Below are 26,467 nucleotides of genomic sequence, written 5' to 3' on the forward strand. Positions count from 1 at the left end.
ATATACAATGGAGAAAAGACAGCCTCTTCAATAATTGGTGCTGGGAAAACTGGACAGCTACAATTAAAAGAATGAAATTAGAACACTCCCTAACACCATACACAATAATAAACTCAAAATGGATTAAAGACATAATGTAAGGCCAGACACTATAAAACTCTCGGAGGAAAACATAGACAGAACACACTATGACATAAATCACAGCAAGATCCTTTTTGACCCACCTCCTAGAGAAATGGAAACAAGAACAAAAATGAAGAAATGAGACCTAATGAAACTGAAAATCTTTTGCACAGCAAAGGAAAACATAAAAAAGATGTAAAGACAACCCTCACAATGGGAGAAAATATTTGCAAATGAAGCAACTGACAAACGATTAATCTCAAAAATTTACAAGCAGCTCATGCAACTCAGTATCAAAAAAACAAACAACCCAATCCAAAAATGAGTAGAAGACCTAAATAAACATTTATCCAAAGAAGATATACAGATTGCCAACAAACACATGAAAGAATGCTCAACATCACGAATCATTAGAGAAATGCAAATCAAAACCACAATGAGGTATCACCACCAACCAGTCAGAATGGCCATCATAAAAGAATCTACAAACAATAATTGCTGGAGAGGGTGTGGAGAAAAGGGAATCCTCTTGCACTGTTGGTGGGAATGTAAATTGATACAGCCACTTTGCAGAACAGTATGGAGGTTCCTTAAAAAACTAAAAATAAAACTACATATGACCCAGCAATCCTATTACTGGGCATATACCCTGAGAAAACATAATTGAAGAAAAGTCATGTACCAAAATGTTCATTGCAGCTCTATTTACAATAGCCAGGACTTGGAAGCAACCTAAGTGTCCATTGACAGATGAATGGATAAAGAAGATGTGGCACATATACACAATGGACTATTACTCAGCCATAACAAGAAACGAAATTGAGTTATTTGTGGTGAGGTGGATGGACCTAGAGTCTGTCATACAAAGTGAAGTAAGTCATAAAGAGAAAAACAAATACCGTATGCTAACATACATATGGAATCTAAAAAGAAAAAAATGACAAATGGTTCTGAAGAACCTAGGGGCAACACTGGAATAAAGATGCAGACATAGAGAGTGGCCTTGAGGACACAGAGAGGGGGAAGGGTAAGCTGGGATGAAGTGAGAGAGTGGCATTGACATATACACACCACCAAATGTAAAATAGATAGCTAGTGGGAAGCAGCCATATAGCACAGGGAGATCAGCTCGGTGCTTTGTGATCACCTAGAGGGGTGGGATAGGGAGGGTGGGAGGGAGACCCAAGAGGGAGGAGATATGGGGATATATGTAATTATATAGCTGATTCACTTTATTATAAAGCAAAAACTAACACACCATTGTAAAGCAATTATACTCCAATAATGATGTTAAAAAAATACTCGTAAGACACATGTTCTAGAACAATGCATTATTTATGAAAGTATGCAATCCATTCATAAAATTACTATTAATACAAACTTGTAGTTTTACCAGTGCAGTCTAGATAGTTACATACATATATTGCAATGAATGCATTGTCTTTTCCAAAGCTATATGCAGTTATGGGCACATTTATTTAATAAAATAAACAGTCAATAAATCAGTACCCTTAACCAAAAGTAAATTGAGCGCATGGTTTATACTGCTACAAGGAAATCTCCACAAGATAGTAAGAGCTTTAATGTTTTCTTTTTCCTCTATTTAAAGCCTACGAAACAAAGGAAAAAACTTCAACTTGCATTATGTAGCCACTGACTCGATGATGATTCTGTTTTTCAGGGGAGGTGACGGAGCCCCTTCTGTTCGCTCCCACAAGTGTGCACATCAGCCTCTCACTCCGTTTGTTTATGGATCTATAGCCATGAGATAGTGTATCTGCCAAGTCAAGGGCTGTTTTCAAAACTAACCCAAGCAAAGCTGATTCTGACTTTTGCTTTCTCTCTTCTGTTCCACATGAGCTGCCCTCAGAGGAGATGTTTCATTGAGAAAGTCCAGGTCAGTAAACACCCCCAAACCTCAGAGAAGAACAGAGAAAGAGTAAGACCAGTGTGAGCCAAACGACTCATCTCTGGGAGGAAAAAGAGACTGAAGAGGTTCATTTCAATCGGGAGAGAGGGATCTTTATTTACATCACTTGCAAAACCTTCCAACAGCTTGAGTCTTTGAACTTTACTGCACACAGATGTGGAGCTTTCACTTGAAATCCCCCTCCCTTTGGCAGTGAGGAGGACTCATAGCTCTTTGGGGCTTCAGATTGATAAGTAATTTCCTGATTCATTTCCAAAGCATCCTCCCAGGCTTCGAGCAGAGGCAGGGGGAGAGGAACCAGCCAGGGCCACGCTGTGTGGAGATGTCATGGCCTACACAGACCTCCCAATGGTTCGATCGAGCCTGAAAGAAGGGTTTGTGAACCTCACAAACAAAAATAAATCTCCTCCTCTATCAGTTGACTCACTCCCCGAATCACACTTGAGAAACAGCACAAAGAGTCTAGACAATATTTGCTCTAAAAGCGTAAAATTCAAGTTGAACGGCATCTTATATTTCTTGCTGGGGGAAATTGGGGGCACCTTTGATGGGTCTTCAGGGCAGGTCGTGATTGTTTTCTCATGAGCCACTTTAGAGAATGTTCTTAGAGACCAGGCCATCCAGCCCCTTCAGTTTACAGAGGAAGAAGATCAAGATGAGGGGTGACAGGCCTTGACCAGAATCACACAGGACGTGAGGGGAAGGATTGGAACCAAAAGGCCTCCTGGTAGTCAAACCAGAACTCTGTCCCCTACAGGTAGGTGGAGACAGACACAAAATTTTGAGGTCTGGCTCTTGATCTTTAGGACACATGTCACTGGATACTTCTGTCCTTAATTCTTCTGTGTCTCAGTTTACCCAGCTGCAAAATGGGAATCCTAATAATAGGTCTCCTTGCTTGGTCATACAATATGGTGATCTCTATGAATAAGCATCATCAAGGATGAAAGCAATTACACTATATGATGAACTTTTATCAACCTGGCCCAAATTACACGTTTCTCTTCTCCTTTCCATTCTCATGTTCCACCAACATTATTTTCTGTGCTAGAAGAAGCCATCAAGTGACTTTGGGGAAAAAGGAAAATATTGGTTGGAAAATGGTATGGGACATGGAGAAAACTTTTTACCTTGGAAAACCAGGTCAAGATCAGATGACTAGGTAGAACAAGGCTTGACATTTGCTATGGAAAGGACACTGGGTCTGGAATCAGAAAATCAAGGATTGGCCACTCTGCCTCTAACACTTATCAGCAAAGGGAGCCCCATTTAAATATTCCAAACCATAGTGTCATCCCTGGAGACATGATCCCTGTCCTGCTGTGCTCACCTCCTTTTGCTGTGGTGAAATTCAAATGAGGTCTTCATTGACGTGGTGCTTATCAGCCTGTGAAAGCTTTGAAATTGGAAAGCAGTGTTTGCCAGCATTCAGCACAGCACTTCACACAGAACATCTTGTTGATGGGGTGGTGCAACTATCACTTCCCATTTCATCTGTGGCATTGGCTCACAACCCTTAGTGCCTGAGATCCTGGGTCCTTGGCCTTTTGTTCTTCTCCTTTTAAGGAGTATATTTCACCTTTCTTCCCTGTCATCCCATCTCTTGGCACCTGTCTCCCCAAGTTGGCCACTACTGGTTTTCTTAGAGTTTAAGTGTCCTTCCATTTCTCATGCAACAGTAAGAATAAAAACAAGGAGAAAACATTTTGCTCAATCACATGGAAAAGCATCTGAAGTCTTGACACAGACTGGACGTTTGTTTTGGAAGTCGTCACAACCAAACACCAAATAAATTGAGGTCAGCCTCATTTTTGAAAATGCTCAAGCCCCAAACCAGCTCATGTTTAGTTATTCCACCACTTCCTTTGCCCTTTCATAAATCTATTCTTTAAATGTCATTGCAATTAAGATTTGCACTTGATCATCTATAAGAGCAATTTTCTAAGTGAGCCAAGTTTTAGTCGGCTTGGGCTGCCATAACAAAATATCATAGACTGGTGGGCTTCAAAAACAGAAATTTATCTTCTCACAGTTCTGGAGGCTGGAAACCTGAGATCAAGGAAGCAGCATGGTCGGGTTCTGAGGAGAGCCCTTTCCCTTGTTTGTAGACTGCCTCTTGCTGTGCATGCTCACAATGGAGAGAAGGAGAGATCTCTTTCTCTCTTCCTCTTTTTATAAGGCCACAGTCCTTTTGGATCAGGGACCCACCTTTATGACCTCATTTAACCTTAATTACCTCCTAAAGATTCTATCTCTAGATACATTCACATTGGGGGTCAGGGTCTCAACATATGAATTTTGGGGGGGACACAAATTCGGTCCATAGTGAACCTGGAGAAAGTGAGAGAAGAGAACTAACATTTATTGAGCCCTTACCAGGCATAAGGTCCTGCTTGTTTCTTTTCTCAGTCAATCCTCACAACAACTCTGATAGTCGGCATTTCCTTTTCCAAGGTCACAAAGCCAATAAGGGGCCGTGTCCAAATGTAAACTGTGGTAAACAAAGCTCTGCTCTTCCCATGACACATTCTGCCTCCACCTCTTTTTCTCTCCTTGATTCTGAGCCAGGAACCTCTACTTCTCTTTCATGCTCATTCTCAGCTCAGTTGCATTGAGGCAGGACATTGTTACCCACAGCACCTTGAGAAGGCAAAGGAGGTAGAGGGAACTCTGTGGTTTCCCTTGGGGTCCCCACTGAGTTTAGGCTGACAGCTGTGGAGAGCCTGCCCAGAATGTTCTCTCCCTGCTTTCTTCTCAGCCTCTTTTTCGTTGATACATTTTTCTCATCATTTCAAACTCAACTTGTGTTCCTTCCTCAGGGAAGCTTTCTTTGACCTGCTCCTCACCTACCTTAGCTCTCCCTTGCTCTCTCTTATATATTATCCTATGCTTCCCCTTCATAATTTTTTTTCCTTTTGTAAAACTTCATGAATGTTTCTTCACAGTTGTAGTAGTTGTTACAATAGCTATAATACTTCTAAGATAATTTGCATAATGTTTGTCTTTCTACTGGTTTGTAAACTCCCTGAGGGCAGGGATGTTTTTCCCACTGAAGTATCTGCAGCAATTAGACCACTAACAGGAGGACCTACAGGGAAGGAAGGGAAGGGTAGGAAAAGGTGAACCAAGGAAAATAAATAGTAGAAAGAGGTTAACAGATTCCTTTACAGTCATGTGACTGGCACATATATGCCTGAGAGAGAGCTCCATCTAATTGGAACCTTTATTAAGTCTTCTGCATACCACCAATTTTATTCTCCTTGTTATTTTGCATGGGGGGGTTCTAGATTTGGCTGATCAAGGATGGAGTTCTTAGAGTAAGGAAGGGTAGCTGAGGAACATATCTTGTGTCACACCTGTTGGCCTGCTTGTCCACCTCTGGACTCCTACAAGGGCAGCACAGCCTGGCTCTCTGCACGATGGGGATGCCTGTTCATATCCCATCAGACTCAGTCTCTTTCAGGAAAGAGAGGAAGTAAGACCTTGGTGGGACAGGGTATGAAGAGGTATAGGGCCTGCCAGGAGGAATTTGTTACCAGGGATAGACATTCTCAGCTAAAGAAACCACATGCACGAAGACATGAAAAGATGGTGTTTTTTCTTCAGAGAACTACAAGGAGTACAATTTTGTTGGTGGCTGGCAAAGAAATGTGATACTATAAATAAAAGAGTTAGATAAATATTTTGTGTTTTCATTATTATCTATTTCTCAGCATTGTTTGGTGGGTCAGTGAGAGAGTTCATGTGGAATTGTTTTAAAAACTGGAAAAATCCAATGAAAACTTGCTTATTATAAATTATTTTGGATGAAGATAGCTTGAAAGAGATACCAAGGAATTATGCTGGGAAACCAAATTATTTAAGAATTTGTTTTATTTATAAACTGAAAATTTATAATTTTCTTTTATTTATAAACTGAAAATTTTAATTTCTAATTTCTAATTTCCTTCTTCAAATTCCCTTTTCAAAGACTAGATTATAAATTTATAGTATCTGTTAAATCAGTGAGCTGGGGTATATGTTTTCAGCTTGGCATCATCCATCCCTGGACCTTTCTACTCTCTCTCTTACAGACCAGGGAGTGGGAGCCTGGAACGACATTTCCCAGAATCCCTTGCAGTCAGGGTCCCTGATCAGAGCCAGCCAAGGAGGGCACTCACAAGGATGTGAAAGGCAGAAAGGACTAAGAGGACATTCTTTGGTGGCAGTTGCAGGCAGCGTGAAGACAGTCAACTGATGCAAGGTTTACAGGAGCTTCTATGTGAGATCCTGTAATCACACATTAGTGTGGCTTCCTAGCAATCCTGCCCTTCTGGGTTTCCAGCAAAACAGTATGTTCTTTCTTCAATTGTTGGTTCTACAGCCCCCTTTTAAAAAAAGCTTTTTATTTAGAAATAATTATACATGAATCAACTAGTGTATATAATATACTAATATAATATATAATAATATTATTATACTTAATATATAATAATAATTTATAATTTTAATTCAGAGGAAGTTGAAAAATTGCATAAAAACCAAATAAAACAAAAACTAGCCTCCCTCAAGGGTGACATCTTACATCACTGTAATAGGAGATCAAAACTGGAAATTGGCATCAGTGCAATAGTATTAACTAGACTACAGGACTTATTCAGATTTTAGCAGTTTTTGCATGGATTCCTTTGTGTGTTGTATTGGTCAATGAAATTTGATCCTACATATAGATTCTCTATAGTTTTTTCAATGATTGTTTAAGGCTTTGATTCTCATCTTGAATCCCTAACTAGAGTGATTTTACCTAACTGAATCCTGACTGGTATGATGGATAATTTCCTGGTGTTATCTCATATTTAAAGCCTTGTAGTTAAGTTTTGTTTCTTACATTTATTTACTTAATTAAGATATTGCTCATTGGGGTACCACCTCATAAAGGTCAGAATGGTCATCATTAAAATGTCTACAAATAACAAATGCTGGAGAGGGTGTGGAGAAAAGGGAACTCTCTTACACTGTTGGTGGGAATGTAAGTTGGTGCAGCCACTGTGGAAAACAGTATGGAGATTCCTCAGAAAACTAAAAATAGAATTATCATCTGATCCAGCAATACCACTCCTGGGCATATATCCAGACAAAACTATAATTCAAAAAGATACATGCACCTTTATGTTCATAGAAGCACTATCCACAATAGCCAAGACATGGAAACAACCTAAATGTCCATCGATAGATGAATGGATAAAGAAGATGTGGTACATATATACAATGGAATACTAATCAGCTATACAAAAAATGAAATAATGCCATTTGCAGCCACATAGATGCCAACTAGAGATTACCATACTAAGTGAAGTAAGTCAGAAAGAGAAAGACAAATACCGTATGATATCACTTATATGTGGAATCTAAAGTATGATACAAATGAAAATACCTATGAAACAGAAACAGGGTCATGGACATAGAGAACAGACTGGTGTTGTCAAGGGTGAGGGGGTTGGGGGAGGGATGGAATGGAAGGTTGGGGTTAGCAGATGTATACTTTTATATATGGAATGGATAAACAACAAGGTCTTACTGTATAGCACAGAGAATATCCTATGATAAACCATAATGGAAAAGAATATAAAAAAAGAATATATATATGTATAACTGAATCACTTTGCTGTACAGCAGAAATTAACACAACATTGTAAATCAACTATACTTCAATTAAAAAAATGAAAAGAATTATTGCTCATTGACACTTTTTTCCATCTGTTTTTTTAACCCACTGTCTTGCCCAGGGCATTGTCACGTTACATCATTTACTGCAACAGATTTTTAGCTATTTCTTGGGCTTTTCATTGCTATATTCTCAAAGTCATCCTTATCATAGTGGATCAAAAATACAATACTATTTTAATCATTCCTAAATAATGGTAAAATAATTTACATGTGATGACGCAGGAAACAAAAAATTAGAGGTATAGGAATTGGATTGGAGGAAGTGAAGATTATTATTATTGACAGATAATACAATCGTGCACCTAAACAATGCAAACACGTTTTAAAAGGCTATTAGAAATTATGTATCTTCAATATGGCTGCCAGATTAAAAAAAGAATACACTAAAAATAGCTTTCCTATATTCCCAAAATCATCATATATAGAATATAATGTTTAAAAAAATTATCAAAAATCCTTGTGATAGCAAAATGAGGCTGGATTTTCTGCAGAGGAAGGGGAGATCAGCCTCTCCCTAACTCTGGGCTGTGTTTTCTCACTTGGGCACTTAATCAGCTTAACTTGTGCAAAGAGACTCACAAAATCTTGGTAAAATATATTTTTTTCCCTTCAGATTCTTACCTCTGACTCAATAACTACAAGTGATACAAATCTGGTCTTGGGGAAGCCAGTTTTAGCAACAAACATTATAACATTGTTTGTCCCTAAGGAGCTAGATACATTTCCTCCCAAAGTGCCCTCGTCTGCAGAGATGCCCTCTGACTTCAACTTAAATTAAAAAAAAAATTATTTCCCATAATGCATTGAAATGACTTGAAACCACGTATTTCAGAACTTAATCTTTGCATTGCATTCCACATTTAATTGGCTTTCCCAGAATAAATGAACTGTCTGCCCTACAGGACTATGCAAGCCTTCATTCTCTCTACTAATGAACTAAGAAGAAATCCTTACTAACATTTGTTAAGTGCTGACACTGTTCATTGATTATTTCTAGGCGTTGTCTTAATTAATCCTCACACTCATATGGATAGAAAATTAAAGTCACTTATCCAAAATCTCAAGGCTACCAAAATGTAAAACCAAGATAAGAATCAGGTAGTGAGGCTCCAAGCATTTTCAATGCCACCAGAGTATACTGCTTTTCTTGTGGGTGACAATACTTTTCTTCCCACAAAAGTTTAAAAATCATTAGAGTCTGAGTGTCAGCCTGGGCTCTCAGGACACTGCTATGCATGAGCCCTAATGAACTGCATTGGCTACATCACCTTAGTCCTAAAAAGCAAATTTGTGGGAAAATGTTATGTAAATAAATGGTACAAGTGGTACTACGTATTGACAAAAATTGTGAAATTGATGTGAATGCTGTTATTTGGAAAACCCAAAGGTAGTGGAAGTCCCAAGTATGTGACCCTGACTTGTGGATGGAACCCCTGTCATGAGAGAGCATTTGAATTTGCCTCCAAAGTGGAGTTAATTATTTAGAAATTCAGCACTTTAATAACGGCAACAAAATTCTCATCCCTCACCAAAGTTTAATTCAGAAGGCTCTGTTTTCCTCAGGATAACTCTCCTTCAAAGACTAGACATTGCTTTCTGTCTAATTTTATTTTAAGATTTTGATTGAAAACAATCAAATGCAGGCCTGGCTTCAAAGCATAGTTTGTAACCAAGAAGGATTTCCTGGTTTACATTGTTTAATTAATGATAATATTGATTTAAAAGAAGAAAGAGTTCCCAAATCTCAGCAATTTCCATTAGTAGTAGATGCAACCCCTACGTAAACAGTTAAACCAAAATGTCCCTTGAAAGAATTAAATCTAAAGTTCTTCCAGTCTCCAGTCTACTCATTTCACAATCATCACCATCTTCTTTGCTTTGCTTTTTTTCTCCCCAATTTTTTCATTCTTCATGCTCAGCATCATGACCATGCTGGCTCAGCAAGCCCACAGTAATTGCACATACACTTCTTGTCCTAGGCCCAGCGGCCATGGCTCACGGGCCCAGCCGCTCCGCGGCACGCGGGACCCTCCCGGACCGGGGCGCGAACCCAGTTCCCCTGCATCGGCAGGCGGACGCGCAACCGCCGCGCCACCAGGGAAGCCCTATTTTAAGATTTTGATTGAAAACAATCAAATGCAGGCCTGGCTTCAAAGCATAGTTTGTAACCAAGAAGGATTTCCTGGTTTACATTGTTTAATTAATGATAATATTGATTTAAAAGAAGAAAGAGTTCCCAAATCTCAGCAATTTCCATTAGTAGTAGATGCAACCCCTACGTAAACAGTTAAACCAAAATGTCCCTTGAAAGAATTAAATCTAAAGTTCTTCCAGTCTCCAGTCTACTCATTTCACAATCATCACCATCTTCTTTGCTTTGCTTTTTTTCTCCCCAATTTTTTCATTCTTCATGCTCAGCATCATGACCATGCTGGCTCAGCAAGCCCACAGTAATTGCACATACACTTCTTGTCCTAATCAACGGTGAAGTTTCCACTTACTTGGTGGATTAACCACTATAAATGTATTTAGTGAGGCTGGTGTGTTTTAGTCAGACAACACATAACAGCTCCTTTGAAGATCACAAGCAAATCTAAATCGCATGTTATTTGAAAGGTGAATATGTTGCCAAACAAGAAAGGAAAAGAAAAAGAAGAAAACAAGAGAGAGAAGGAAGTTGGGAAGGAAGGAAAGTATGAAAGGAAACAGGAAAAGGGAGAAAGAAAAACACTGAAATAAAAACAAAGGAAACAGAGGGGGAAGGCAAAGCAAAGGAGCAGATCATGTAACTCGAAATAAAACACATGGTCTATGCATTTTTCCATGGGACTATCTATAAAAATAGTATTTCCCTATTTTGTTGGTTTTGGGTGTACCATAGCACGTCATTCTTCTATTGATGCAACAAACTAATAAACTGACCTAACAAGACCTCAACTGCAGTTAAGATTTACACTTACAAGTGCTATCTTTGAGCAGGGTGATCAGCTGTCCTGGTTTGCCTGGGAATGAGGGGATTCCCCAACGTGGGACTTTCAGTTTTAAAATGGATACGTTAGATAAACCAGGAAGGTTTGCATGGGACTGAGGAATTTTCCAGGGTGTGAGACTTATACCTTGCTAACACCAGGAAAATCCTGGGCAAACTGAGAAAAGTTGGTCACTTTGTCTTATGTCCTTTGACTGTAGTGTAGGAAACTGTTCAGCTAATTTTAGCACATCTTCTGTGTGCCAGGATGTGTAATAAGTGTTGTACATACTGTAGTGGACATTTTTTCCCTTCCTGTCTAATACCCCAGTATTCTTTGGGTACTGCTTCACCATCTTTTGTGGCTCTAATCAGGCTCTCATGTATAGTGCGCTTCGCTCCTGCCATCTCCCTGGAGGTAAGAAAATCAGCCAGGCTGGACCAAGCCTAGTAGTTGGCACCTGACACAATGGAAATAGTGATTAGTTGAGGCCTGAACATGTAACACAAGAAAAACAGCCTTTGGGAGAGAGCAGTCCCTTTTGCTTCTGGTGAAGACTATCATTGGTCATCCTGTCCACCATACATGACAAAGTCAACAGACACAGGAGGTAGGGCAGCAGAGAGAGAGAGAGAGTGAGGATACAGGGCATTATCTGAGCCCCTGGATCCTGCCATGCATGAAGGTGGCACCATTCCTAGATTGCCCAGTTACATGAGTTAGTGCATTCTTTCCCCTTTTAAAAACATTCTAGCTTCATTGATGTATAACTGACAGATAAAATGGAAAGATATTTGAAGTGTACATTGTGGTGATTTGACATATATTCCCTTTTTCTAAAGCTACTTTGAGTTGGGTGCCTGTCACATGCAACAGTAGAGTTGTGACTCGTAGACATTCATGGACTTAGTCTTCTATTCTGGACTCAGTCCTATGAAACAGGTACAGGCTGAACCATATGAAATCACCAATATTTGACTTCTCTGGCCTTCAAATATGGCAATTTCACTTGGTTCAACTTAAGTATTATTTCCATTTTACAGGTGAGGAAAAAACTCAGTGGTGATAAGTAGTATGCCTAGTGTTGCACATTTATTAGATAGCAGACCTGGAATCAAATCCAGGTCTGCTTGACTCTTAAGTACACAAATACATTTCCAGTTGTTTATGCCGCCTGACAAAAAGAAATCTCTTGAGAGCTACCTTTTACTATCTAACAAATGCCTTGAAAAGACACTAGGTTATGACTCATTCCCTATGCATGAAGTTGTATATGGTGCCAAACATCTGCTTATTGCTTCCAAAATTCCAGTTTCACTGGATGTTTTATGAAGAGAGGTCTGATACATAAGTGTGTCAAGCAAGATGGAAACCCCATTCAACACTGGTGTGAATTTACATTTTGGTAGAGATAAACCTCCAGGCGACCACATATCAGATTTCCAAATTTACTCCAGCTTTTGTTTTCACTGACAATCAAGAGATTCAGTTTTTTACAAAGGAGAGGTTCTTTACCCATTCTACTCTCTGTACAGGGATTGTTTAACTGTTTCCCATAACTCAAACTTAATGCATTTATAATGCAGTTGTGTCAGTGAGATAAGCATTCTGGGTATTTTCTTTTATCATCGGCATCCCATGCACTTGCCCACTGAAGCAACAGAATGATGCTTGCTCAGAAAACATTTCCTTCCATGGTGGTGCTCTACATGCTCTAAAAACCTCAGAGTAGGATTTGGAGAAGTTCCTGTGTCATTTTTTTTAGCATTTTTAATATGTGAGGCTATTATAATTCAGGATTGTCTATTAATTTTAACAAATGGTAGAGAAAAGAGTCTTGTTACAGCATGGATGTTATTCTATAGTAAACATCTTTGTCATTATCTGCTGAGCATCTCTTTTGCATGAATTTCCCTCCCTCACTAACTGGTGGCAGGCTATAGTCATCAGCTATTGCAGCTATAATGCTGCAGCATGATAAAATATCTCTAAAACAAGCATTTCTTTTCTCTCATCACGGTAGGTCTGAAACTTGTCCAAGATCACACACCTGGTAAATGATGAAGCTGAGATTCATTCGGTCAATGGATATCATTGAGCTCCTACCAAGTGCCAAGCAAAAGAAGATGCTGATAAAAACCAAACGAAAGGCTATTTATGTCTTAGCTGATGACATTGCAAGTGAAAACAATATCATTACAGCTCTGGAGAGAAAATCAAAAATAGAGAATATATCAAGCAGGAAAAATTTGACATGATCTAACAAAGTCAGCAGTGCTGTGTTTGCCAGAGGTTGGGGATATGGACACACTGGCCAGACCAGTAGCTATAGTTAGGTCATAACAAGATCAATTAGACAATGCAGATTGAAGGCACTCCAAGGGGAAGCTGGTACTGCATTTCTAATTTCCTTTGAGAGAGAGGACAAAGAAAAGGGAAATATTTAAAACCATTTTTGAGTGTCTATTCTGTGCTAGGCATTGTCACATGAGAAAAATCCACATGGAGATCTTCTGAGAAAAATGCATTTCATATTTCACATCTCTCTGGATATCATTTTCTTTAGGTCTAATGCAAGGATCGTGTTCTTTCTTTTTTAGCATTGTTTTAGTTTGTGTCTAGCACATTGCAGGACCCCAGTGAATGGTAGTCTTCTTGGCAGACTCTGTTAGTTGCTTCCCAATGCCGATTTTGATATTCTTTCCTACTAACAGACGTCTCATCTGTTTGGGAGCAGCAATGGCACCTGGTAGCTACCCATCTTCCCAGACTCCCTGTGGTCAGTGAAGGTCATGTGACCCACCCAGTAGGGACAATAATATGTAAGCAGAGGCTGATGGAAGATGTTGCTGGGAAACTTCCAAAAGGGGAAAGGCAGCTGGTGTCACCTGTTCAGATTTTGTTCTTTGTATTTTGTCTTCACGCAGAAGACAGTTATGACACTGATGTAGACTCGACATCTTGTGATCCTGATAAAGAGAGTCATATACCAAGATGGAAAAGCAGAAAGGTAGAAGGAACCTGGGTCTCTGATGACCTTGTGGAGCCATTGTACCAACCCTTATCTGTAAACCTCCAAACTCACTTCTTTTTAGGTGAGAACCACAAGCCCCTATTTAGCCAGGGCACTGAAGTTGAGTTTCTGTTATAATACATGAAGTCAGACATTCTTGATTGACACAGCTCTACTTCACCTTCCCACCATGTTCTCAATATGGACTATTTTCAGATTTGTGTATAACTTCATGGTTGCAAAAGATTTGACCTCTTTTTGAACAAACCTTCTGGAATAGTTCACTTTTCTTTCTAAATGCATTATTTGGCTGCAGTATAACAAAATGCTGCTTGAAAGAAAACACCAATTAAACATGTCTTTTTTTTTAAACCAGCCAACCAATACACAATCATGATAGCCTACAGAAACAGTTCCAAGCTGGCTGAATGACTGTGCTGAGCTTGATTTTGCCAACCATGGCAACATAAGAGAAAACAAAAATCTCAGCTTAAAATAAAAAAGGACATCCAATGGAAAGTGATGCAAGCAAGGAATTCATAAGGCTTCTTTTAAGGCTTGCACTCTTTAATCCTATAATTTCAGCAGTGAAATTTGCTAGAAGAAAAGCAAAGAATTTCAGGGCAGAGAATCCAGCTTCAAATCCCCACTGAATCACTTACCAGCTGCAGGATTTGGGGCAAGCCTTTTCATTGGTTTAGGCTTTAGTTTTCCATACTGCAAAATTATGATGATAACGATAACAACAACAACATCAGTACCTACTTAAAGAGTTGATATAAAAGTAAGGTGATGTGTGTGAAAGGGATCTGTATGTACTAATATATTACACAAGCTTTCATTGTGATTGAGAGGTGAAAATACACGTCAAGTATGAAATAGCACTGTTTGTCTAGTTGCTTTCTAACATGGAGGCATGGTCTAGAGGTGTGAAACTGAGATGCTAAAGGATATATGGACTGTAAATTCTCTGTTGAAGATGATCAATGAAGGTCTTGCATGGTTATAATTAAATGTTTCTGCAAACGTAGGCATCAGTCAGTAATGGCGGTGGGGAAAAAAGGAAGAAAATGATAATTTTTTTGAGCACTTATGGCACTTTGGTGTTTTACATATATGATCTCCTATAATTAATTGGAGGTGTGAAGCTGCATCCACAAATCCTCCAAGGACAGAGCTTTTACATTTACGTAAGTGGAGTTATCCTGGGTGCAAAGTTGGTGGGATGGCATTGCTAAGGCAGAAGGATGAGGAACGATGACTCAGGTAGGTAAGTCTGGGTCTGGACCAGGCTGAGGGGAAAGGTCTGGGATCTGAAGTTAGATTATTAATCACTCATGGAAGGATGAGAGCCTCCTTAACCTTGGATTAAGCCCTTTTACCTGGAGGAGAAGAAGGGAAAATAATTTCTAACTATTAAGATGGGTTCCATCAGCTCTCCATACTTATACCTCTTAGGTAATACTGAGTGCAAACATTTTGCTGTGTGGCTAGCACTGTGCTGAATACTTAAATTATTAAGTCACTTATCCCACAACAACCCTGTGAGGTAGGTACTATGATTATCCCTCTCTATTCCTCTATTTTCCAGATGAGAAAACTGAAGAATAGAGAGTTTAAGTGACTTGCCCCATATCACCCAATTGGATTAGAATTAAGGTAGCCTGGCTCCAGGGCCCCGCATTTCATGATGATGTTATTTTACCTCTTAAGGGGAGAAATAAAGCAGAACATATGTCAGACAGCTGGGCTGTGAATCTTGAGGACTCATTTCCTTAAGAAAGTCCAAAGAGTTCATGTGTTTTTTGGTGAAATAAAGGCTGAAGAATTGCCCAGAGATCCTTTTGGCTTTTCAGTGAATTAAAATGTAACCCTCTACTCATATACAGCAAAGTTTCTCCTTATTCTAATGTGAGATTTAGGAATTTGGGAAGACATCTGGCATTTATTTATGCCATTTGGGTTTTGAAATTCAATATTAACTTCTTATAATAAAAGAGAAGAAGTCAGAGTGGGCCAGATTAGCGAAATCTGACACACAGGACATAGATTTGGCAAACTTGGCTTTACTCTCTGGCTAAAATATTGCTCCAAATACCCTGGACCATTCCTCTCCAAAAGAAAAAACACATTTTTGAAATCATTTTGACCTTCCGTATATATGTCAATGGAATAGGCTGTATTTTAGGGTTTTCTTTCTCTTCCAGATAACTTTGTAAATGCTCAAGTGATTCACTTGCCCATGCTAAGATTAAATATGGCACCAAGAAAATTAGAAAAGTATCAGGTTGACTGTGTCAGTTTTTCATTCTGATCCTGGACAGGCAGCATGGGTTTCGGAGACAGGCAGCCAAGACTGGTTTTGCCAGTTGTGTAATTTCTGGATAATCTCCCCAAACCAGTTTCTAAACCTAGAGGATATCTCAAGCAGAAGGTGTGAGGTGGAAAGCAAGGATAAAAACTGGGGATATTTCAGATGGCTCATTATGACCAAAGTGGAAATTACTTGTGAGGCCAGTTAGGTGATGGAACCTAAGAGGTAAGATCATAAGAAATCTTGTGTCCCAAGCCAGGTGTTTGGACTCTTTCCTGAAAGCAATAGGGAACTACCAAAGGATTGTTTTAATTGTAATCTTTTAAAACACTGAACAGAATTGTGTTTTTTAAATTACGAATGTAATAGCTTATTGTAGAAAAAAATAGATAAAGAAGAAGGGAAACACTTTGAACTAAACTTCGAGAGTTTTGTTAACCTCTTGGGAATGTTTTCCTTTCTTATAGATGGATGTTTTAATAAAATGTAATCAGATTGTAACCACTCTTTTATAATCTTCTTTTCTATTACAATTTTATAAATACCTATGTAAGTCAATGTAGATTTGTTCACATCGTCATTTTAATAGCTGTATTGATGTGCCATAATTTCTTTAATATTGTTCTGTTCTTGGGTGTTTCCACATGTTGGGATAATAAAGATCCCTGTAATGAACATCTAAACTAAATTTTATTTTATTTTTTTGTGGGTTTTTAATTTTGGCCGTGCCACGCTGCTTGCAGGATCTTACTTCCCCAGCCAGGGATTGAACACGAGCCGTTGGCAATGAAAGCATGGAGTCCTAACCACTGGACTGCCAGGGAATTCCCTGTAACTAAATTATAGCACATGTCCATAATAATTTCCTTAGTATAAACTTTAAGACATGGAAGGATGTGCTTATTTTAAAGAGTTTCACATATATTGCCAAGGTACTCCTCAGTAAAATTGTTTATTTATACCTTAACCAGCAGAATTTGAGGGTACTCATTTTATTCTAGAGCCTAAGCAGGACAAGTCAGTTAATTTCTGATAGACTAGAAACAATGTTCCAAGAAAGCAACAAAGATGGTGAAATTAGAGTAATTACGAGGAATGGGGATTTCGAATGTGGAAAATTGCCAACTTGAAAGAGGGAACTGGTAGCATCTTCAGATATTTGAGAGACCACTGTGTGGAAGGAGGCTTGACCCTGTTCTGGGTAATTCTCAAGGACAGAGCTAGGATCAATTAGTAGAAGTCCCAGGAAGAGAGTCTGCCTTAATAGGAGGAAGTTTTTTTGTTTTTTTTAAAAATCAGTTTCATGCTGAAATGTGCAAATGGCCGATGTAGTATCTTGGTAAGATGTCTCCGGGATAATTCCAGTTGTTGTCTGTGTCCTTTCAAGGAAAAAAAAACAATTCTACAATGCAACATTTTATCTTTTTCAACATCCATGATGTCGTCTGGGCTAGTTAATACTTACACATCTTAAAAATAAATTGAGTTGATAGAAATTGACCGGAGTCCTGCCAGGCTGAGTTTAAATGCAAATGTTAAGTGTGTGAATAACTTTTAGATACAGTCAATACTCATTATTTGTGAATTCTGTATTTGCAAATTTGCCTACTTGCTGAAATTTATTTGCCACCCCCAAATCAATACTCATAGTGCTTTCCTGGTCCTTTGCGGATATGCACAGAACTGCAAAAATTTGAGTCACCTGACATGCATGTTCCCAGCTGAGGTCAACCAAGACTATGGTTTACTTTCTTCTTTCAGCTTTCGCACTATAAACAAGTATCCGTTTCACAGTCTATGGACTGTCATGTTTTTTGCACTTTTTGGTTATTGTTGGTGATTTTGCTGTTTAAATTGGCCCCCAAGCAGAGAAGTGCTGTCTAGTGTTCCTAAGTGCACAAGAAGGCTGTGATGTGCCTTATGGAGAAAATATGTGTGTTAGATAAGCATCATTCAGGCATGAGTTACATTTCTGTTGCCTGCATTCAATGCTAATGAATCAACAATACGTATTAAAGTGTCTTAGGTCAATTGCTGAAAATGCTGTGACCAGAAACTTCCAGGAACCTAACTTTGCATTTCCCCTAGGAGAAATGAATTTGCTAATTCAACCTTTGGAATGACCTTAAAGAGGACATAGCTACTGTGAACAGCAAGAACTGACTATATGTGTTCTTAAAAGACTGATGGAGTCCTTTTGCTCACAGAACCCAACTCTCAAACGCCTAGTCACCCACCCCAATCCCAAAGCCCTGATTATTCAGAGGATAGCTGGCTGTCCAAGTGGAGTACTTGAGGCTTTTCAGTGAGCCAGACCATGCTATTACACCTGCCACACCTTGATGGAGGAGGCCAAACCCAACCAAGTCAGGGGTCAGGACAGCCCAAGTCTAGTGACGTTGCCTTTTTCTGTGATGAGCTATTTAAATATAGTCTGTCCTCTAATAGTTAGGGCCTGTGTTTTCCTCCTATTTAATCTCCCTTAACATAGAGCACAGTTTCAAGTGACATGAAAATCTTTCTGGATGGGGAGTAGCAGTGAACCTTAAGGAGCCTTAAAAATAACTGTTGTGAAAAGAACAAAACTCTAATTTGAAAAGATACATGTACCCCAATGTTCACTGCAGCACTATTTACAATAGCCAAGACTTGAAAGCAACCCAAGTGTCCATCAACAGATGCATGGATAAGGAAGAGGTGGTCTATATATATATACAATGGAATATTCCTCAGCCATAAAAAAGAATGAAATAATGCCATTTGCAGCAACATGGATGGAACTAGAGATTATCATACTAAGTGAGGTAAGTCTGACAGAGAAAGACAAATATCATATGATATCACTTATATGTGGAATCTAAAAAACTGATACAAATGAACTTATTTACAAAACAAAAACAGACTCACAGACACAGAAAACAAATTTATGGTTACCAAGGAGGAAAGGGGGCATGTCTCCTTCCTGACTGTCCTCTGTGGTTTGTCTGTGAGAACTGCTGATAGCAATATGTCTTCAGGAAATGCCAAAATTAGGCACCATGCCCCCCGTTTAAAGCAACTGCTGTAATGCCAGATGGTCAGTTCAAAGATATCAGCCTATCTGACTACAAAGGAAAATATGTTGTGTTCTTCTTTTACCCTCTTGACTCCACCTTTGTGTGCCCCATGGAGATCATTGCTTTCAGTGATAGGTCGGAAGAATTTAAGAAACTCAACTGCCAAGTGATTGGTGCTTCTGTGGATTCTCACTTCTGTCACCCAAGAAACAAGGAGGACTGGGACCCATGAACATTCCCTTGATATTCAGACCCCAAGCGCATCATTGCTCAGGACTATGGGGTCTTAAAGGCCAATGAAGGCATCTCATTCAGGGGCCTTTTTATTATTGATGATAAAAGGTATCCTTAGACAGATTACCATAAATGACCTTCCTGTTGGCCGTTCTGTGGATGAGACACTGAGACTAGTTCAGGCCTTCTAGTTTACTAACAAACATGGGGAAGTATGCCCAGCTGGCTGCAAGCCTGGCAGTGATACCATCAAGCCTGATGTCCAGAACAGCAAAGAATGTTTCTCTAAGCAGAAGTGAGCACTGGGCCATTTTAGGGCCAGGCTGCAGTAGGTGGCCATGAGAACAAAACTATTGTCTTTTGTACTATTGTCATGCTTAAAACACAGACATTACACTCAGCCCAGATGTGGTGTGGGTCAGGACAGGCCTTTCCTGCAGGGGTTGGGGAGGCCAGCCTTTCCTCCTCTGGAGGGAATGGCCTGAGCTGTATTATGCGGCAGGCAAACTGATGTGTATAGTTGTAGGGTATCACTTTTGGTCTTTTGTAGTTTTATTAAACTTGAGCTGAGACCTTGTTGATTCTTCATTTTAGAGGGACATTAGCCTTTGAGTGTAAGAGGAATTTACTTTTTGCTTTCCCTCTTTAGGGGAAAATGAGGTGTGAGAGTGCCTCAGAATCAGGAAATTATATTGAGGGGAAATGCAAGTAGATACAGGGAATGGACCTGAAGCAAGGTGTTTCATTTCACCATATCTGGAGAAGAGCAAGACCTACTACAGTATTGGCCAAGGCACTGCAATTTATGCTATAGGCTGGGTTGCAGGTTAAGAGCCCAATGAGATTACTGACATTTACTTTTATACTACTGGGAGGGCGGTATGAAAACCTGAAGCTTGGCCTCTTCTGATAAATGCCTGGTACTGGTTCTGTAAAAGATCAGAGATATAGGCTTCAGTAGCTTTGGAACTAAAAGAGGGAGGGGGAGACAAACACAAGCACTGGTGTTCATAGGGTAGGGCTTTCTGTGTCAAAAGCACAGTGCTGAGCACCTCGTGGCCTCCCTGGGTTTCTATCCTTGATTTAAGGGTAGTTCTTTCTTGTCCTCATATCATTGTCCTGAGGGAGGGTTGTCAGTGGGGCAAAGGTGGATTTCTCCTGGGCTCTTGAAGCTAAGGCAGATTTAGGACTGAGAATCCTTCTGTATATCATGTGGTGCCCTTCTAGACACCTTCCAGACACGGCTGCCCCAGCCTACCTACCCCTCCAATATTCAGACAAGGATTCCCGGGGCCTTCAATAATAGCTTATTATATGCCAGGCACTATTTCTTATTTATTCAGTCTCCATAATAACCCTCTGAGGCAGGTACCGTTATTTAGGGGATAGTTGCTTCTTAAGCCCTGTAACAAGTAGCATCTTGAAGCCCTGCAGAGAAATGGTAACAGGTAATAATCCCACATTCCAAGGCAGGTGGCAAGTCTGGATCTGCTTTGGTCTTTTGACCAAACTTCTTTGAGCCTTGTTATCTTCATTTAAGATCTCTACTATAATTCTTTATCAAAAATGATCATCTTGTACCCAATAAAAGTCTTGTCTAGCCGAAAAAAAAAAAAAAAGAGGAAAGTGGGGGATGGATAATTAGGAGTTTGGGATTAACATATACACACTACTATATATAAAATAGATAAACAAGAAGAACCTACTGTATTGCACAGGGAACTATATTCAATATCTTGTGACAACCTATGATGGAAAAGAATCTGAAAAAAAAATATATGTATAACTGCTATACACCAGAAACTAACACAACATTGTAAATCAGCTATACTTCAGTTAATAAAAATAACTCTTGACACTTACTGAGCATTAAGAAGATTGAAAAATGTATGAAGGACTTTGGTGAAAGCTGTTGTGCCAATCTCCCACCCAGCAGATTTCTCTGCAGACCAGTAACTAAAGGGTTAATGTCTGGCAGAGCAGGGGGCTTCCATCTCCCAGCTCCAACCTCCAGATTGCTGAGCCCGGACCACCTGATCTCAGTTAATCTCCAGCACCGCTCTCTACATTGCCCTTCTTATCCACATTTCTTTGATGAGAAAAGTAAGCTTCTGAGAAGGTGTGAGACGTGTCTAACACACACAGCTAGAAAGTCGCAGAACTGGGGTTTGAGCGTTAACAGTTTTCAAGCAGCCAGTCCACGTCTGCAAACTGGCAGCCGAATTTGATCCACTGTTTTGTTTGGGGTTTAACAGGTGATCTGAATTAGTTGCTATTATTTAAACATTGGGAAGTAAATTGAGGGTGGCCGAGAAACTGGTACCAGAACGTGGAAGCTCTGGTTTTCAGGTCTTCACTCAGCCCATTGCATTCATTTGCATTTCCTGCCTGGCTCTGGAGGCACTGATTTATGATCATGCTGACCTCTGTAGTCAGCCCCTTACTTTGAGTATAATGCTGTAATCTATATTATTTCATCTCATCCTCATGCTTTTATGACTGTTCTGCAGCCAAAGGAATTTGCCCAAGATCAGATGTCTAAGTGAGCTGAGATGCAATCTTATTTCTCCAGCCTCTTCTCCTACACTGTCTTCTTGAATTATTCACAGACCCACTACCCGCGAAAAGCAAGGTCTGGTTAGGATGTTCCTAATGCAATGGACTCTGGAGATTGCTCTGATAAAAGCGAGGATCCAGCGGTGCAGAGCAGGGGTGGGGTGAGGCAACAATGTCTCTGTGGAAAATTGTTCTTTAAGTGTGAAGTTCAAGTGAGCCCTTCACATTCTGCCATTCCTGCTTTGGGGCCGTAGTTTAAATTTGTGTTCTAGGGTATTGGGAACAATTCTCTAAGAGGCAAGCACATTTTTTTCCCGCAAGCAGCTTGCTTCTCATCACCATCTCCTTGCTTCCTAAGGTCAACATCCTGGTAGTGGGGGCCCCCTTCTTTAGTAGGTGTTCTCTGCTGGAAGAGTTCCTGGAATTCACTTACTGTCAGGATGACATTTCCACATCAAAGGCCACAGGAATTAGGCTGTTCCATGGGAGCCCATTGGACAGAACACAAACAGCCTAAAGATGCCCGCCTCATCCAAACAGCACACAGCACAGGCAAAATGGCATGCAGAACCTCCCGACAGCCATGGCCTTGAGTGTCATGGAATTCTTCTGAGAAAAGTCCCCCAGCTGGTCTCCCCACTTCCAGTCGCTCTTCCAAGCCATGGCCAGCTTAATCCTTCTAAAACTCTATTTCCTTCTTGTCTCCCTCACTCAAAAGCCTTTGATGTGTTCCCAGTTCCTTGAAAATAAAGTCAAAATTACCTCTCCTGTATTCTGTGTCCTTCACGGTTTGAACATTCTCCAACCCTTATCTAGCTTTCATCTCACTACTTTCCTTCTGGAACATTCTTCTCTGATCAAACAGGGATACTTGGCCTTCACCAAGGACTCCATCAGCAAATCTTTTTTTTTTTTTTTTTTTTTTCTATCCTCCACTGGGTGTGTGGGTCTGTATCCTTTCAAGACCCAGTCCAACCTTCTCTCTTTTGATGTTTAAGAATTCTGATTCTCATTTTCCCTAGTTGGAAAGTACATTGTGATGAGAATTAAGTTCACTTAACTAGCTGACCACAAAAACTGCTGTGGAGGAGGAGGAGATGGTGGTGCTTCTTCATGGAGATCCATGAATATTGGGATGTCCCTTGACTGAAGCTTTAGACTCACACAAAACATCGGCTTCTTGTTTCCAAGTGTTGAAATGAATACAAGGCTTATCAACTCAGTATATAATATAATCTTTTTTGTTACCTTCTAAGAGTCATTCATTCACTGATTCAAACACAATTTGGATAAATGGTAGTCTCAATTTGTGCTTCAATTCATATCTTATCCATACACTTGCCACATTTTCTCCTTCTTTTTCTCTTTTGGTAAATGGGGTTACCATTCTGAAGGGGTAAGTGGGAGGACTGAATGAGATAATGTTTATCCATTATTGTGTCTGGCATGTGTTAGGCACATGCCAGACACAAAATTGGCACTTAGCAAATGACCCAGCTTTCTTTCTGATGAATTTTGTAATTAATCTGGGACATCACAGACAGGAATCTTGTCCAAATTACCACATGTTCCCTGGACTGATTTTGGTCTGAGACACAAGCTCTACCTGAAGTGTTTGTATTTCATAGGTGTATTGCATGGCTTCTCTTGAATTTTTATTAGACTAATTTTTGAAGAAAATCTGAAAATAAGAACCAAAAGAAAATGTTCAGCCGATCCTTCCTTTTATGGGCATGTTGGTAATTTTTCTGTTCAAACTAAACAGTCTCTGTTATGTTCTTACCCAACTTGATTCTCAAAGAGTCTAAAACTTGTCCTGGAATGAACTTGCTGACCAGCTTCTTTTAAAATATAATATTAAAATATGTTTTTAAAAGGCAACACAAAATATCTCTGGCTCTTTCATGTGGACATTGCATCAGCAATTTCCAGGCCTTCTGATTGGAAGGAAAAATATTTTGCTCACTCCCCCATCTGAGTATAAGGGATAACTGATAATAATATCTACAGGCGGCAGCCCAAATGGAAATCATCTCTTTGACACAGATGATGCAGCTATTTGGAACTCATACTTTTTTATCAAATTTCATTCTCCTCTAAGCTAACATCCCAGAAATCAAACAGCCCTCTGGACCCTATATACCTGGACGTACTAGGAGGAAAATATTGCTTGAAAATGGGTACTGATCCGTTTTCAGGGGTAACCAAGGGACGTGGAGATTCAGTTTGAGCAAGAGAAGATGGTCAAATGAGCTGGCACAAGTTGGATGATGTGGCAGGCAGAAGTCAGCAAGGATGATAAGTCCAGGGAAGGGGGAAGGCATGGGCAGATTGCAGAGAGGAACGATGTTGAGAATGACCATTGCTGTCCAAACCCTGCTGCACTTGCACATGGAGTGTTTTCAGGTTAGTGTCTGCTGTGGGCAATCCTCAATTCTGGCTGTCCCTCTGCTATCTTCCTGGGCAACTGTGTCAATGATGACAGACCTCATGCCCACCTCTCTCTGAAATGCTTTGTACCTTGTTCAAGCCCTTCTGCAGCCTCTGATACATTTTCACTTTTTCATTCATTTCATCCAGAGGTCCTGGAGCCAAGACACCACCTTTCACAGCATAGTTTTGTCATTTTGCAGATTTTGAAGGAAGCACGCAACTCTCCAAGGATTGAATTTGTGCTTTATCTGGAGGCACGGGGGCAGGGTAGAAAGACTGTGGGCTATGGGGTCATAGAGACTCAAGTTCGAATCTTGGTTTTGTCACTTATTAACTCTGAACAAACCATGGGTTCTCCCTGAATCTTATTTCCTCATCTGAAAAGTTTCCTCATCTGTAAAATGGGAGGCAGCCACTTTACAGGATTTTGTGAGGATTAAGAGTGGCCATCAAGTGACATATTTGACACACAGCAGAAAATGGAACAAATGACAGTTGAAATGAAAGGAGTTGTGAGACATAAAGCAGAGGACATAATTGGTCAAGAGCCTGTGATGTATCTGAAATCATCAAGATGAAATCTATTTGATCAGTGCAAACATTTTTTCACTATTTCCCCAAATTTAATTTGGAAGTGTACAAGATGTGGTAGACTCAGCTTTGGTTCAAATATGTTTAGGTCTCCCATATTCTAGAAATAACTTGTTTTGCTTTTGCTAACTCCTCACGCGGTCTTCCTCACTCTTCCCTTCTGGGTTCCACCATATTTGTTGAAGGATTAAGCTAAGCCTGCTGTAGACTCTTCCTAGCCACTCACTCCTTCCTTTTAAGCCTGATTTCTGTTCCCACAACTCTCCTGAAAAGTCTCTCTAGAGTTTAGAAAATTATCGATGTGCTCACACCAGTGTGTACACATCCAGCCTCGTCAACTCTGCAGCTTTCCACACCATTGGCTAGTAACTTTCTCTAAAACAGCAGTTCTCAACCTTGGCTGTATATTAGAATCACCTGGGGGGCTTTAAAAATTATTTACGCCTGGATCTCAACATCAGGGATTCTGATGTAATGGTCTGAGGTGCAAACTGGGCTTTAGGTTTTTTCAAAGCTCCCTTGTTGATTAAGGTGCAGCTAGGGTTGAGAACCACAGCTAAGACTCTCTCTTTTATTTATATAATATTGCAAAGCTCTGTTTCACATCTTCTGAATTTCTTTTGGGGTCTTCCTCAAATCCTGTTCTTACAGTGTGTTTTTCTGTAGTAAAGGATGCAAGCGTTGCAGTTAAGGCAATTTATAGTTAGAGTTTTTGCTATGGTGTTGCTAAAGGAAATCTGCCACTTGTGGTTAATCAGAAAACTTACCAAATGCTGGTTCAAGGTATGGCTGGATATGATGGGGAAAGAATGAGGAAAGGAAGGAAGGAAGGAAGGAAAGAAAATCTTATGCTTTATGATCCAAACAATAACCCTGTGTAGCTAATGCTTTCTCTTCTATTGCATTTCAACAGAAGTACCAGGAATATTAATCTTAACTATGACTGATTGAGCACCATGGTATATCCTCATAACAACCTCAGTAAGATGCATACTATTATCCTCGTTTTTTACATCAAAGAAATGCAGATGGGCAGAGTTAGTTCCCCAAGGACACAAGGCTAGAAAAATGACAAAACTGTGATTTTTAACTCGGGTCACATCCTCTCTGGATTAGAATCCTAAGTAATTGATGCCAAATCTTGGAGAATTGCTTCCAAAGTCCTACTTGAGGGAGATATTCAAATACCTGAAATCATACTCACATCTCCCATTAGTTTTCCCATCTCCAGGGTAGGACGTTGCAATCCTTGTTTGTGTGCTTTAGTTTTAATACTTCTCATCCTCTGGTCACACAAGCTACCTCTACCTGACAATGGCCCTATTGGCATGTGGTGTCCAGAGTCTAATATAACAGTGATAGACTTAGGCATATTTTGGGATAATGGCTGAGTCAGTAACAATACAGAAAATCTGTGATGATGGTTACATTTCTATGTTCAGGAGAAAGTGTTGAAAATAAAGGACTAGGTTTTCATGGAGAGGGAGTAGTCTGAGATGGAGATACAGGTTTCTCTGCAGGCTTCAGAGGGAAGGTGACAGT

The 26,467-nt window shown here is 39.8% G+C and overlaps 1 protein-coding gene and 1 pseudogene across 1 annotated transcript in view; one reads left to right on the top strand and one right to left on the bottom strand.

Moving 5' to 3' along the window:
• C1QTNF7 (C1q and TNF related 7) overlaps positions 1 to 26,467 on the bottom strand; it is a 137,711-nt gene that overhangs the window by 93,581 nt on the left and 17,663 nt on the right. The window lies entirely within an intron of this gene.
• On the top strand, positions 19,063 to 19,644 carry LOC102982221 (peroxiredoxin-1-like; annotated as a pseudogene).

Source organism: Physeter macrocephalus, chromosome 7 (assembly GCF_002837175.3).
Source record: "Physeter macrocephalus isolate SW-GA chromosome 7, ASM283717v5, whole genome shotgun sequence".
Classification (NCBI taxonomy): domain Eukaryota; kingdom Metazoa; phylum Chordata; class Mammalia; order Artiodactyla; family Physeteridae; genus Physeter; species Physeter macrocephalus.